Genomic DNA, 15,984 nt, shown 5'->3' on the forward strand with positions numbered 1-15,984 from the left:
GCTCAATTTTGCCGGTTTTCAAGTGGAAGCACAAGACATAGAAGTGCTCACCGTGAAGTACCGGAATAAACACCAAGTCAACCGAATCAAGTTTTTTTTACCTCATATCTTAGTATGATGTCTTCAAAATTTGAGGCAAATACGTTTAGACGTTTGTCGTCTGTGTATTTCTCCTCGTCGTACATGATATCCGGCTGTATGTTATATAATTAGAATCAAAGTTAAGTAATGTATTAGAAGGTATTTAAACATGGGAAATTAGTACATGCAAAATAATGTGTGAAAATTTTCACATGCGAATAGTATGTATACCGTATGCGAAATTACAATGGTATGCGAAATGTTGTTTTTGTTTTCATAGTAAAACTATCTAATATTCTATATGTGATTTAAATATAAATAGTATGCGAAATCATTGATTATTCATTTTCTGTTTTAATTTCAAATGCCAATATGTTTAGAAAATCATACCATCATTGTGCTAAACAAGTAGAGTCTGTATGGTGATGACTTTCTGTCCTTCTTCTTCTCTTCAAGGTTTAGAACATCCACAAATGCATCTATTCCGTTTGATGCTATGTACTGACCCCTGTAGAGGCTTTCAAAGATACCTTTCAATGTGTAAACCCCAGTTTTTGTTCGGTAAAGGTCATCCCTGCCAGGCAAAAAATAAATAATTAATATTTTGAGTGTATATATTTAGATGTTTGTTAGTTGATATAACCATTTTACTTACTCTATGTCTGCAAATGTAGCAAATGTATATCGGATCACACTCAATTCTTGATTCAAGAGTGCTTCGTGCATGTTTACCACTCTGTTGCAGTAAGGTGAACAAAATGCGTCTCCAAGCTCTGCACATCTTTTCTCAGCTCGAATTTTGGCTGCTTCTATTGTCTTATAAAGGAGTTCATTTAACCCCTTTGGTAGAACTTGTTTTGGAACTTGCTTTGGCTTTGAGTTTTTTCTCCCCCTAGCTGGTTTTTTTTCCTTATTTTCTTCCAGGCTGGGTCCCAGGCTCAAAAGCAACTCAACTGACTGCAATTCCTCAGCCGTCACCTGAAGGTATTCAACTTCCGGTTCCTTCTCAACTTTGATACCCGAATCGGTTTGTTGAGGGTCTTTTTGTGTAGTTTCTCCTAAAGAAACTGCTTCCACTTCTGGCTCTTTTTCTTGAACTTTTTCTTGAATATTTTGTGTAGATTCTGCCAAGTTCACTGTTTCTTCGATAACAGTTTCGTTTTCACCACTTACTGCAGGCCAGAGTTAGTTAAGAAATATAATATTTTGTTCGTTTTAATTTTTTTTCTAATATAAAGTGTTTTTTTACCTTTGACAGGTGGTTTATAAGCGTATATACCCGTTTTGACAGTTTGAATGTTTGCAATAAGGGTGTCTGTCACTCCTCCATCATCTTTATTTGTCAATCCTTCATCATCTGGCTGCAGTACCCCTATAGATACAAATTATTGAATTTTAATACATCAGAATAAAAATCGCATGGTATACATGACATTTCATGCGAAATCAAATGTGAAGTGTTTGTATGAAATCGCATGTGTCTTTTTAAGGTATCGCATGTGTATAGGAAATGGTGATTTTTACATAATTTCACATGTGTTAATTTGAAATCGCATGTTTTACCTTCTAATTCCATTTGTACCAAAGCATTGGATATTACTTGTTGAGCTTCTTCATTCTGTCTACTTTCTTCGTTTGTAGTAACTTCATGATGAACTTCAGAAGCTGCATTTTCAGGCTGTTATTGAATATGAGAGGGTGCAGTTTCATGCTCTTGAACCGAATCAGGCGGCACACAAATGGGATTATTCTGAAGCGTCTCATCCCACTGCTTACAGGCCTCCATAATCTCCGGATCCCAAAAACACTTAGTTTTTGCTTCTGAAACTAAGTTGTTCATCCCTTGAACATCTTGAACCATTTTAACGTATTTTTTGACATTGGCTTTCATTTTTTTCAACAGGTTCTGTAATATTTTTCGAGTTAAGATACTATCAATCCAGATGTTAAATATAAATGGATTAAGTGAAATTAATATTTTTCATGCTTACCTTTTGGTTGACGTTCGAAGCCTCTCATTCTCGTTGTTGAGCTGAATCGTAGAACACTGATGGTGAAAGTTGAGCAGGAGTGTTGCAATAGTCCATCATTTTCTGTGTCTGTGTCCCAACTCCAATCTCAAGGTTCAACTAAGACATTTCATTGAGTTCAAAACTAAAATCCATCATATCATCAATGTTTTCATTATCGTTTGGGTCTTCCTCGGTTTCTACGTTTTGTACTGCACGTGCAGTCCTTCGTCTGTAGCTAATTGTGGTGTCAACCGGTGGTCGTAGTGTATACTCCTCCGTTGAACGACCATCTTCTTCTTCATTTTCACTCTCACTTGATATCCACACAGGTCCATTATCCGAAATATGCTCTACGACTTTATCAATCTCCGAAGATGTGATATAACGAATAACTGGTATCTCCACGACTTTCTCAAACAGTTTAAGCCTCTTGTTATACTCATGCGTGTATAGAAGCTGTATAAATCGCAAGATCAAACAAAATTATTTTTAAAATCACATGTATCATTTAATTATATAACAAAACAAACTAGTCTTTTAAATATGTTATCAAATGTAGTAATGCATACCGTAAGAAAGGCAACAGGTCCCACGAACTGTATTTTATAGTTCTTCCAGCCCGCTCGTGTACGACGCAAAGTGTCATGTAGATATGAGCACCAATCTAGATTCTGTATTTCCTCAACAGCCTCTACACCAAGCAAACATCTATCATTTGCAGTTGTTGCCTTTGTAATCTCCGCAAAGAACGTCATCCAGTACACCAGGAAATTTAATCTAAATAGGCCGCCCCCATCTCTTTGATTATCCATTGTATTTGCAATTAAGCCATGGGTAATTCTCGTGTTTTCCCCCCACTGGCTGATGAATGTATCTGTGACAACTCGTACTTCGAACTTATCTTGTGTAACGTTATATGCTTACGTGAATTATATTATTTATATGAATGCATGATATATTATATGAATGCTATGTGTTATATGCGTATGTGAATGTTACACGAACCGAACCGCACAACATATATCAAACGCACAAGGCCATTGGGCCGTATTGTTTGTACTCGGACCATAGGGCAACCGAGTGGGCTCGGCCCACTCCCCTTTTACGCAAACAAACACCCTCTAGGGACTTGTTTTCTCATTTGTTGCAAAACATAAGACACACAAGTTACACCAAAACCCTAGAAGCTCTCTCCCTCTCTCTCGTGACTTTTGGAACCCGACGGCAAGCACCCTTCGAAGCTCGTGAACCCAAATCGATCCCCTACTTTCATCTCGGTTAGTATGATGCCACTAATTGTACGTTTATATGTTTTGTGAGTTATCGGATTACATGATCGGTTAGGGTTATGCTAGTAACTCGGTTGATATGTTGTATGTATGTGTATGCATGATAAACGGATTGAAGTTTGCTATCCTTGTTATTGTTCTTGTTGTAAATCGGATTGTATGATTTGAACCGAATGGATATGTTTAATCGGCTGTGCCATATTTGAACTTGGTTAATATGTTTAGATGGTAGGGTTTAATCCGGTTGGATGATGATAAGTTGTTCATGCTATGTTTAGTCTAGGGTTCATACGAATTAAGGTTTGGAAACCCCCGTTTGATCGATATTGTGTTAACTGCTTGGGTGGAATTGTGTTAATTGATTGATGTAAACTTGGAAACCTGAATAAGTGTAACCGATCTGCATGAAATCAGGAAAATTGTTACAAATTGATAGACTCAACATGGTTGCGAGTCGAGACCGTGTGATCTCGACCTGAGCATGATGACCCGAGACCGACATTGCGAGTCCCGTTGCGACTCGAGACCTCACACCGACACACAACAACACAACTCGAAACCGAGTTTGCGAGTCCCGTTGCGACTCGAGACCGGACCATGACAAGCCGAGACCGAGGTTGCGAGTCCCGTTGCGACTCGAGACCGGACCATGACAAACCGAGACCGCCCCTGTTGCGACTCGAGATCTCATTCGTTGCGACTCGAGATCTCGACACCAGCCCAACTCGAGACCGCTTGGTCTCGACTCGAGACTGTGAGCACGGGCACCTTATTGGACTGTTTAAATCTTATTGGGCCGATGTGTTATTGGGTTGCTATGTTATTTGGGCCGGGAACTATTGAATTTCATCGGGTGAACCGCACAAGGATGTTGGGCTTGTGCGAGTCCAAATCTTGCATACGTTGTTAACTGTTAAAGTGTATTTGACTGATTACGTGTTGCCATGATAATTACGTGTTAACTTATGTGATACATACGTGCATTACTTGAAGTCAAAACCTGACTTGTATGGTAACCCTGTTAGGACGAGGTTGACCACTTTAGTTCAAGAACCTTTTGTGTATCTGCCGAGCAAACCAAGGTGAGTTCACACAGCCAAGGCATGGGATTCCCGGGTTGGGAATTGGGTTGGAATGTTGACATGGAATGATTACTCGTACTTACGCAATCACTAGACTATAGACCATCGTCCTCAGGATAGTCAGGACACTTACGTAAAACCTACGTAAACTAGTATCTACCATTGTCTCCCGGGTCGGGAGGACACTTACGTAAATCCTGCGTAACCTAATACCCACTACTGTCTTCCGGGTCGGAAGGACACTTACGTAAATCCTACGTAAACCCCACGCGTACCACTGTCCTCGGGGAAGGGCACTCACGTAAATCCTACGTGACCTTGTACGTATTCCTGTTCTCGGATTAAGAAGAACACATGGTTGCAAATAGTCTAGTAAGTACCATAATGGGAAGCCCCCCGTTAGCAACGATAAACGTGGGAATCCCCCACTAGTAATATATATATAAGCATGGGAAACCCCCACCATTAGTACATACATGCATGGGAAGCCCCCAACTAGATGAACATACTCATTACTATTACGAACTTATTTTCTGTGAACTCGCTCAACTAGTTGTTGATTATCTAGCTGCATGCCTTGCAGGACCTTAGGTACACTATGGAGCTTGCACAGGGAGGAGCAGGTCGTTGTGGGATACGGATCGTGAACGATATTTGAACTTATAACTTATTATGGGTTTTCATTATTATGCTTCCGCTACTTAAACAAAGTTTGGTTTGAACATCAATCGTATTGATTTGGTTTTTTTTTGAACTACTCTAACTATTATATGCTTGTTCAATATGATTGGTGGCTTGATCCTGGTCATGTCACGCCTCCAAGCGGTGGTACTCCGCGTGTGGATTTTGGGGGTGTGACAGTATCCCTGACAGCATTTCCCGGTTCTTTACTCTTTTCAATTTTCTCCTCCTTTTTAACTTTTCTCTTATTGACTATTATTTCAACTTGCTTTGGCCCCTTTGGTATTCCAAATACCTCATAAACTGTGTCCGATGTAATTTTTATTTGGTGTCTACCTACGTTTAGTGTATCGAACATCTCGTCAAAGTTTCTTGCAAGTCAATATGCCAAACGTGTTGAAATATGATTGATATTCATGTCTAGAATAGCTCCAAATCCCATATTCTTCACCTCATCAACCTGTTTTTTTGAAAAATTTTTCACAGTATCCATATACGAGTTAGGTTGACATCTTAACAGTATTGCTTCGTTGCTGTATTCGAAGAAAGCTCTAGTTTTTGTTCTAGGTGGTTCCACCTTTTTTGAAGGTTTTTTTTGTTTGTATCTTAGATTTCCTGTCATCTTTCTTCTTTTTCGGTAGTGGCTTAACAAAGTCATCCTCCTCAGAACTTTCTTCAACAATCCTTCTTTTTCTATTTTGTTAACTTTTTTCAATGTTGATATTGGGTCTTCAAAGTCATCATCAGAATCTTTTTCTACAAAATCGCATGCTACCAGTCAAAAACCTTTATAAAATCGCATTTATCAGTTAATCATGTACCCTAACTCATTAAGTTGTTAAAGTCGCATGAATGAGTTATCAATTCGCATGTCTTATTTAAGCATTACCAAAACTAGCCAATCTTATAAATCGCATGCTTTAGACAACTAAAATTAATAAAATCGCATGTATAATTTAATCATAATCCCCTAAAACTAACTAATCATATAAAATCGCATGAGGTTTTTATCATTTCGCATGCTGAAGCTAACCTAAGACAAAAACCTTCAACAAACAAAAGTTAATATATAAAATCGCATTTGTCATACAAAACCCTCACAAAACCCTATATAATATCACACATATATCAGCTTATCATTAACAAAACTGCATAATCATACAAAACCTAATAAATAACCATACCAGTCATAAACCCTAACAAAATCGTAGTTATGAACAATATGTAATCTTATAAAACTATAGGTTTCAGACCAAAACCTTACTAAACAAACAAAATCGCATATGTCATTCAAAGTCCCTGTAAATATCATTATAAAATCGCAAATGTCAATCGATACCTGGATTCATCTTCTTCGCCTATGGTCTGTCGTTGTTGGCTTTGCTTCGTTTCTCAAAACTCACGAATCTTAGTTGAATCGCAACGGTGAGTAATAGGGAACTTGGGGAAGGAGAATGCAATGTAGATTTTGGGTTTACGGTATGATTGTGAGTTATTGTTTGCTGATTATCAGGGATTTTGATTTCGCAATGGATGATTTTAACCCATGGCGGTTTCATTTATTTATTTTAATTTGATTAATTTTTAATAGTTAAACACGCGGTTTAAATGAGATGATCTGACGGTTGTGGTTATAGCACACATAATGTACGATTAGTGGATTTGTATGATAACCGGCCTCTATATATATATATAACTTATATTATTTAACAAGTAGGTAATAGGTAAGATAACTATTAGAAATATGAGATATCTAGACGAGCATGTACAAATATATTGTTTAATAATATTAAATTATATTATATTTGGTTAAGCTTCGTTTTTTTTTGTAGTGCACATGTGCAATAATGCACATCTGTAGTACATATATAATGCACATGTGCAGTACAAGTTTTTTTTTTTTTTTTTTTTTTTTGAAAAAAAAGGTTTTTTTATATATAAAAAGTAGCGAAAATTTGTAAAAAAAAATTAGCATGTTTTTTAGACTTTTTTAGTTAGTTTTCAAGTTTTCACTTTAGTTAGTTGTTTTTAATTAAACCCTCCCCTACAACAATAAATAAACATATTTATTCTTACGTATGTAAGTATGATGTGTATAGTTATGAGGTTAATGCCATGTTTATATATATAGCCCTAATTAGGTGTATATATATATATATATTTATATTTATATTTACTCCACAACTAAACATATATGTTTGCAGTTATTAAGTTAGCCGACTAAATTGAGATGGGCAAATTATCAATACATTGAGTATATGTAAAGAGAGTTGATGTATTATATATGTGACTTGAAGTTAGCTACCATTAAGGTGAAATGTATATACTACATATACATTAATTTAGGGAATACATACATGTATATTTGTCACAATATATATGAAGTGCAAAAGAGCTTTAAAAACTCTTAAGTAAATATTTGGAAATATGAAAAATTTGTGCCAGCTCATGTACTAGATGCTAGTCATGAGTCATCATAGTAAACTTTGAAAGAAGCCACGTGAACATGTACCATAGCCACGTGTTGAAATAAGGATGATATCAAATTTAACTATATTCATTATAGTTATCTAATTCTATCAACCCGTGGTAGTTTCTGTAAGTCGAAAAGAGAGTTGAATGATAAACAAAAGATGACGGGGATGATTTAGATTGGTGTTAGGGGTCGGTAAAAGGCAGTAAAATTACGATTAAGTTTCGGATACGATAAACTGTTGGACTATTAAGGATCATAAGCAAGGCATTAAGCTGTGTTTAATTACGAAGATTATCGAGGTGAATATGTTTAACTATTTTACAAAGTTTGAAATGATTTACATATTTTTAATATGGCATGAGTTTATATTAATTATGTTTAGCATGTATAGTAAGTTTACTGTAACATTTGGAACAGTGAGTGTATTTCGAATTTGATCAAATTGGTACATGTTGCGAAACCGTAAAACCGAGTATGTAATCACGATAGGTAAATTGTACATAAAACCGGGTATCTATTCACGGTAGTACACACGAGTAATGATACTCGCTGAATGTGTAGCTTACTAGTACGTGTGTAAATAGCTTTAATATTACTTATGCCTTGTTAAAAATTGTTTGGTGTCTGTTAAATGTTATTCACCAGCTATAAGCTGACGTATTAATTTTAAAATGTTTTCCGGTAATCATGAATAAATATGAATAGCAGAACTAGTGCTGAAAGGAGGACGATTCCGTAGGCACAGAGAAACCTTGTGGCTAATTTGTTTTGTAAAACTGACATTAGACAAGAATTTTGATTACCTATGTATGAAACATTTTGTATGGAAGAAGGGGTGTTTAATTCCCCGTGTATAAAAGTATGTTTTGTTAAACTTAACAGTTGTTTAATAAATAACAATAAATACAAACATTTTTTCATTACGTGTTTATCAAAACAGGTACCAACCAAGTAGTCGCATGCCCGGGGTGTCGAAAGACCAGGGTGTGGCATATAAAGCCCTTGAAAGACCTATACACTCCCCTAAGAGTACATTACCGTAATATGTCATCTCTGTGAACTCTTATTCCCAACCATATACTTTGAGAGATGCAATTTTAGCATATTCTGCCTAATCCACTCATCGCATGTTAGAAGTCCAGAAATGTCGATGTTTAGGGAATGTGTTCGATTTAGCTTGTCAAGGATATAGAGGATCCTCCACAATTTGGGCATAGCCTGGGAATAACATATTTTGGTAATTTCAAAGAACTCATTGACAAAGGTTGAGAATAGGAAGGTAATTCAATACTGAAAGGATAGAACAAGAAACACACCCATTGGGTAGAGCACAGGTCGGCTTTGGAAGAGGAGTCGTAGGGTTGAATTACAAAATTTTTAGGAAGAACTTGGGAAGCTTTCAGCTGCTCAATGCACTGATCATTGAAGGAACAAAGTTCCTCCTTATAGGACTCAAGGATCTTCTGATTCGTAAACTCGGAAACGTTGGATGATCGAAGAGATTTCTTCACCATTAGCAGGTTTTGCCGAGAAAAATTGAATCGAAAAAACAAAGGGAAGGTAAAAGTGAGAGGAGAGAATTAACCTGATCCTTCAAATTCCTCCGGTTATAATGAGTGAATAGTAAATTAGGGACTTGTGGTTATAATGAGCATCATAGCGGTCAAATCAACATGGGTAACCGGGTCAAAAGTCTATCCTTTAATCTCATCCACATCTTTTATTTGAAATTTGAAAATTTGAAATTTAACAGCTGTTAATCCACAGCTATAAAATTTGGGGACAATTGTCAGGGGTAGATTTTTCATACTCAGGATCCTTATGTCTTTACCATGCGACACTATCCTAACATGAATTATACACAGGAATAATTATTATCCCTCTCAGGAATTATGCACAGGTTCCCTCACAAGGGTCGCAAGGTGAAGGGCTCCGGATATGTCGTATAAGAGGTTTGAGAAAATGTGTTAAATGAGGCTAGAAGGGCTGCAACGTTCACTTACCTAGTCATCGCAGGATCCCAGAAATCTCGGACTTCTAGTTAGGATTTGTTTTAACCTTTGTACTATAAATAGCATGATCCGGTCGAGTTAAGATTAAGTTTTACACACAACGCACACTCACAATACTTGCAGTCAACTCTGTAACACATAGTTCTCGATCGATCAAAGCTCACAATTGTAATTTTTCAGGTGCTTAACTACCGAAGTTATGTCGTAGCTCCTGGGGTTTTTTTTTGTGCCGGAGATCATCTGTCAAAGAGATCAAGGGCTTTTTCCCCGTAACATATCACCTGTGTTCGTGCTCATTCATTATATTCGTCACATTACTCCTATAAACCTTTTTTATCAAGCCTATGATCCTGACATTAACTCCAGGATCCTCAATATCAAACTAGCAGTTTTTAAGAGTACCTCACCTAACTTTCTCAATTTGGTTACTAAATTGATCTTGTCAGAATTTGATCCAAACAATGTGCATGTTTGATGTTAGAATGTGTTTTGATTTATATTTCTAAACATTTTATATAAATTGGTAGCTCCTTGTTTTTATTAAGACTATGATTCACTCAACATAACCGACTTTTTAACATGCATGCCAGATTTATAGGTTGATGCTTTGATAGGATGTCCACGACAGAGATTGAAGGCTCCCATACTCTTCATGTTGGCATCCCGTCAACCATAAACAACCCGTTTATGTTAATTTGAATGTTTTGTTTAAAATTGATGAATTGGTGTACTTAGTACCTGATGTTTCCCGCTGCTATTTTATGATATTTACCGATATAAGAACTATGTTTTAATGCAATGATCCAACTATGTAGTCTTATGATAAGTGAGTCATACATCTAAGCTTTAAGGCTACACAGTATGAGCGCTATTAGCCCATCCACCTCAACATTTTTCTCCTCAATAGCGCCCTACCATACCATGTGCGCCATTGGAGGGGCACTATTGAGTGCTCGCCACTACAATAGCGATGAATAACGGAGCAGAGGGTGTTGACCATGTGGTTGTTTTTTTGCTGTTGATGGAAGAAGAAGAGGAAAGGAAGAAGGAGTGGTGTTGGTGACTGGATGTTTAAAGAATTTAGGGTTTAGTTGTGTGTTTTTGTTTTAAATAATAAAGAGTAGATGGGCTAACAAATGGGCTAAATTATGAATGCATTTTATCAAGTTTAATTATAAATGGGCTTAAAGGATGAATGTTTTTTTTAATTGAAACTAGTATTGTACCCCGCACATTGCGGCAGTACCAGTACAGTACCAGTACTGATACGGGATGTAGTTATCAAAAGAGATAAAAAAGCAACTTTATTGAAGTTTAAATACTTTAAGATAACTTAAGTATTTTATCACGCGTATTGTGATGGTCTCAGTAGTATTGGCACGCATTGTTGTCGTAAAGAAAGAAGGAAAAAGTAACTTTACCAAGTTAAGAAATTGTATAATAGCTTTATTAAAATACAGGGGTGTAAACGAAAAAAACACTATGAAATACAAATTCGTTTAAAAGAAAAAAACCATTAAATGACAACACCATTACTATAGTAAAGTGGTGTTGTCATTTGATATATATAATACTGTTATGTTTATTTAAAATGTTATGTCTTTTTTATATATTTATATATTTAAATGTTATACTTGTTAAAAAAACATAAAAAATGATTAAGTAATGACTGAAGGGTCCCATTCCATATCATGGGCTTTATTCAGAAAAGGCAATTGAGCCTCTTGTTCTACGTGACGCCTATGTGTCGATGAGGTGACGCAATGGAGCCCCTAGAGACTCTATTCCATACCCTCCAGCCTAATACAATAACCTAATATATACTTCCTATGAGCTTAAATTAAACCTTAGAACTTAGGAGCTATATTTTTGTTAGGAGTTAAATGCCTTTCAGTCCCTGTTGTTTGCGCCATTTTGTCAGTTTAGTCCAAAGGTTTCATTTTTCGCCTGTGGGTCCAAAAAGGTTTCACCGTTGCCATTTTAGTCCACTGTGTTAACTTCATCCATTATTTCAGTTAACGAGAAGGGCAATTTGGTGATTTTATAAGGCGGAACTGCCCTTCTATATAACAGAATTACATATAAAATGACTGAATTGCCCTTCTCGTTAACAGAAAAAATGGATGAAGTTAATCCAGTGAACTAAAATGGCAATGTTGAAACCTTTTTGGACCCACAGACAAAAAATGAAACTTTTGAACTAAACTGCTAAAATGGCCCAAACCACATGGATAAGCTTGGTATGACGTAGTCCAGGGGATGCCCCCAGGCCCCAACTCAATGTAGTGAGTGGCATCACTTGATGACGTTACCCCACTATTCACTTTTTGTATTTTTCTAATAAACTATACGCACCATAAAGATAAAAAAACTAAAACATAAAAAAGTATTGTCTCTTCACTTTAGAAATTAAAACGACCATCGACTTGCAAGAAAACTTCCACATCCTATGAATTAAAACTATAAATGGTATAAATATGAAATATGAACTTGAATTGATTAAGTGTGTCATAACAAGAAAAGAATCCCTCTATATATAGGGAGGAAGAGGGACCAAAAAGAAATAATTAATTACATGTGGGTACACCTATAATTGCATGCAAGGACATCTAGAATTGCATGCAAGGACTCTATAATTACATGTTGGGACCTCTAGTTAACAACTAGGTCCTTCTACTATTTACCACTAACACTCCTCCTCAAGTTGGAGCATAGATATTAATCATGCCCACTTGTTACATATGAAGTCTATTTGTGCCTTCCGGGGTGGTTTTGTGAAGATATCCGCTAGTTGGAATTCTGTCCTAACATGGATTGGCTGAATCGATGGGGGATCCTTTTAAGTACCGACCATCTGATCTCTGATTAGGTGACAATCAACCTCATTGTGTTTAGTTCTCTCATGGAATACTTGATTTTTGGCTATATGTATAGCTGATTGATTATCACAGTACAATCGCATCAAGTCTTCAGAGATAACCCCAAGTTCTTTGAGAAAACGACGAACCCATATCATCTCTGATGTAACATCTGCCATAGCTCTGTACTCTGATTCGACACTTGATATGGATACGGTGTGTTGTTTCTTACTCTTTCAGGATACAAGGTTTCCTCCAACAAAAAACATAATACCCAGTGGTGGCTTGACGGGAAATAGGACAGCCTGCCCAATCTACGTCTGAGAATCCAGATATATGTCCATCTCCATCTTCTGTGAAAGCACCCACACGACAATGACCCTGATCAGAATATAAGATCCCTAGGCCTGGTGTGGTCTTGAGATATCTTAAGACACGGAGAGCAACATCCCAGGGTCCCAGGTACGGAGTTGCCATGAACTGACTTAGGACACTGACGACAAAGGAGATATCTAGTCGGGTGACAGTTAAGTAGTTAAGCTTTCTGATCAATCGTCAGTATTGCTCAGGATCTTTCATTGGAATTCCGTCCTCTGGAAGGAGCTTCCTTGTAGGAAGTATGGGCCTATCAACCGATTTGCAACCTAGTAAGCCACACTCAGTTAGCATATCAAGGATTTCGTTAACAGAGAAGTATTCCTTGTGGGGAATGAGATACTTCTATGCCTAGGAAGTACCGAAGTCGCTAATCTGAAACTAAGACTGAATGAACTGTTTGATCTTGGTAATCCCTTCTTCATCATCCCCTGTAACTATGATATCATCCACATAAACAACTAAGATGATCCTTCATCCCTGATGATGTCTGAAGAATCCAGAGTGATCATATGTACTACGAACCATTCCAAATTCTCCCATAACACTAGAAAACCGACCAAACCATGCTCTGGGAGATTGTTTAAGGCCATACAGAGAACGGCGTAGTTTACATACTTTGGATGCCTCCTCCTCAATAATGAACACTGGTGGTTGCTCCTATAAACCTCTTCCTCATGAACACCATTAAGAAAGACGTTCTTGACATCAAGCTGGTGGAGCGCCCAATGATGAATGGCAGCAAGAGCAATACAAATGCGAACATAAGGAATTTTGGCAATTGGGGAGAAAGTCTCATCATAATTAATACTATAAACCTGGGAGTAGCCTTAGCTACCAAATGAGCGTTCAGACGATGTAGAGAACCATCAGGGTTAAGTTTAACCGTGAAGACCCAACGACAACCAATAACTCGCTTACAAAGAGGAAGTGGTTCATGATCCCATGTCTCATTGGCTCGTAAGGCCCCAATACTTCCATGGCTTGACGCCATCCTGGGTGAGCTAGAGTTGTCATCACATTCTTGGGAATCGGGTAGGAATCCAGGGAAGTGGTAAAGGCATGAGACTCAGTAGAGAGGTGAGCATAGGCAACGTAATCCTGAATGGGATAATGAGTGGAGCGTCTAGGTTCCCTGCTGAAGGAAATAGGGATATCGGGATATGGTGCACCCGAAAGTTCATAAGCCTCCGAGGTAGTATGGGTAGTATCTGGTAAGGGTGTATTAGGTTCAGTCATAGTGGGAGCAGAGGACGTATCAGAGGCATGAGTAGGTTGGGGATCAAGGGCCACTGAGGTTTGATCCTTACCTCGCCGAGTGTCACAACCCCCGACCTTACCCTGGGCGGGAGCCGTGAGCAGATACAAGTGGTACTGGTGTTTACTAAAATTGTCACAGTGGGAAACTTATCAGGACCGGGTGTTAGGAAAAATATCAAAGTTTCAAAACACCAAAATTTTCTTTTCATAAACTGTGGGGTAAAGCCCGTATTTACATAAAGGATTTTCCATGGGATAAACCCTTGATTACAAAACACGTTTTATTCAGGTTTACATAGCCACTTATTTAAGCTTGAGTGCCTCATAGCACTTTCTTCTCTTCACAGTAAATCACCTGAAACGCGTTTTAAAACATTTGATCAGTAAAAATACTGGTGAGTTCATTCAGTTGTACAAAACACATTGTTATAATTACAACATTAAGAGTTTTTACATTTGTTTATATCTTAAAATTACCCAATAATATTTGTCACTCAGCAAGACCTGTGACTATGGTCATATCATTGTTGATCATTCTCTCAACTAATGCAGCTTATCAAGTAGTGTATACAAAACCCCACATATCGACACTAATTTAAGAATACAAAGACTTAATCACTGTAAATATAACTAGAAAACATTTAGGGTTTTGAAAGCATTTTAATAAAATAGAATGACTCACATTACAGATTTAGGGTTTCAGTACTAGCCTTCTGGTTTAATGCTTGGTTTCCTAATTAAGCACACAATTAGTGTATTAACTCAATTCAGCTTTAAGATAATCACGAGATAAAAACCAACAACGTGATGACAAAGTATAGCCTAATTCAGGCAGCACTTAAACATCCGTTGGCTTGGTTTCAATCGATCGGATAGGGTACCGTACCAGTGATTCGAGTTAGCATGCTGATTACCGGAAGAGGTTTAGAACTCGGGTGTAATAGCAGCAATTTAGAGAGAAAGAAAAGTAGTGAGCGACTGAGAATGCCCCATGCACGTTCCTTTTATAGTTGATCTTGGACCTCGTCGCGTCGCACGACTGAATATGTATTACCCATTCGCGTAGCGCAAAGGGTCTAATCTAGGGCATAGGTGTCATGAGTCACCACGTAGGCATTCCACGTGGCTGCCTGTCACACCCCGATTTCCACGTGTCTCACCGGTGGGCCCGGTGGGGGATTAACGTGACGTAGTTAGCAACAATATAGTCAAACCACACAATATATGAATGCACAGCGGAAGCATAAAGATAATTATATTTCAACCATTGTTTGTAATATCAATGTATTACGAATAGTCGAAAAGTATCCACAGGGGATCAAATAAAATATGAGTATTGTTCAACAGACGTAGGCATCTTAAGCTTGCGAGACTCTTTATTGATGCTAAGGAGAAATAGCCAGCCAATTACGCTTAGTACCCGCATTTAATCTTTTTGGGAAAATACGTCAGTTTACACTGGTAAATACATTCAACCGACACTTTTGTAAAATGTTTATTTAAAATTGATTTGAATGCACAAGGCACAAACTCTTTATAAGTTGGGAGAATTATTTAAATTTATAATCTTGTGAACGAATTACATGTTCCTTATGCGTTCAGTAGCCCGGATCTTGTCCGGGTTAAAGATTAATAGACACACCACATAGCATAAAACCGTGGCGGTTAAATCAACGGCTATACCTTATAATTATGGACATAATGCCGGGTGTACGCCTACACCCGGATGTCAAGGTCGTGGCCATTTCGTAAAATGTTGCCAAGGATATCCGGGACATGGTCATTAACCCCCCAAAGGCTTTTAAGTAAACAAAACTGTTTAAACGAGCCGATCAAATTATTCAATTAACCACCAAAC

The sequence above is a fragment of the Helianthus annuus genome, chromosome 8 (assembly GCF_002127325.2).
Source record: "Helianthus annuus cultivar XRQ/B chromosome 8, HanXRQr2.0-SUNRISE, whole genome shotgun sequence".
Classification (NCBI taxonomy): domain Eukaryota; kingdom Viridiplantae; phylum Streptophyta; class Magnoliopsida; order Asterales; family Asteraceae; genus Helianthus; species Helianthus annuus.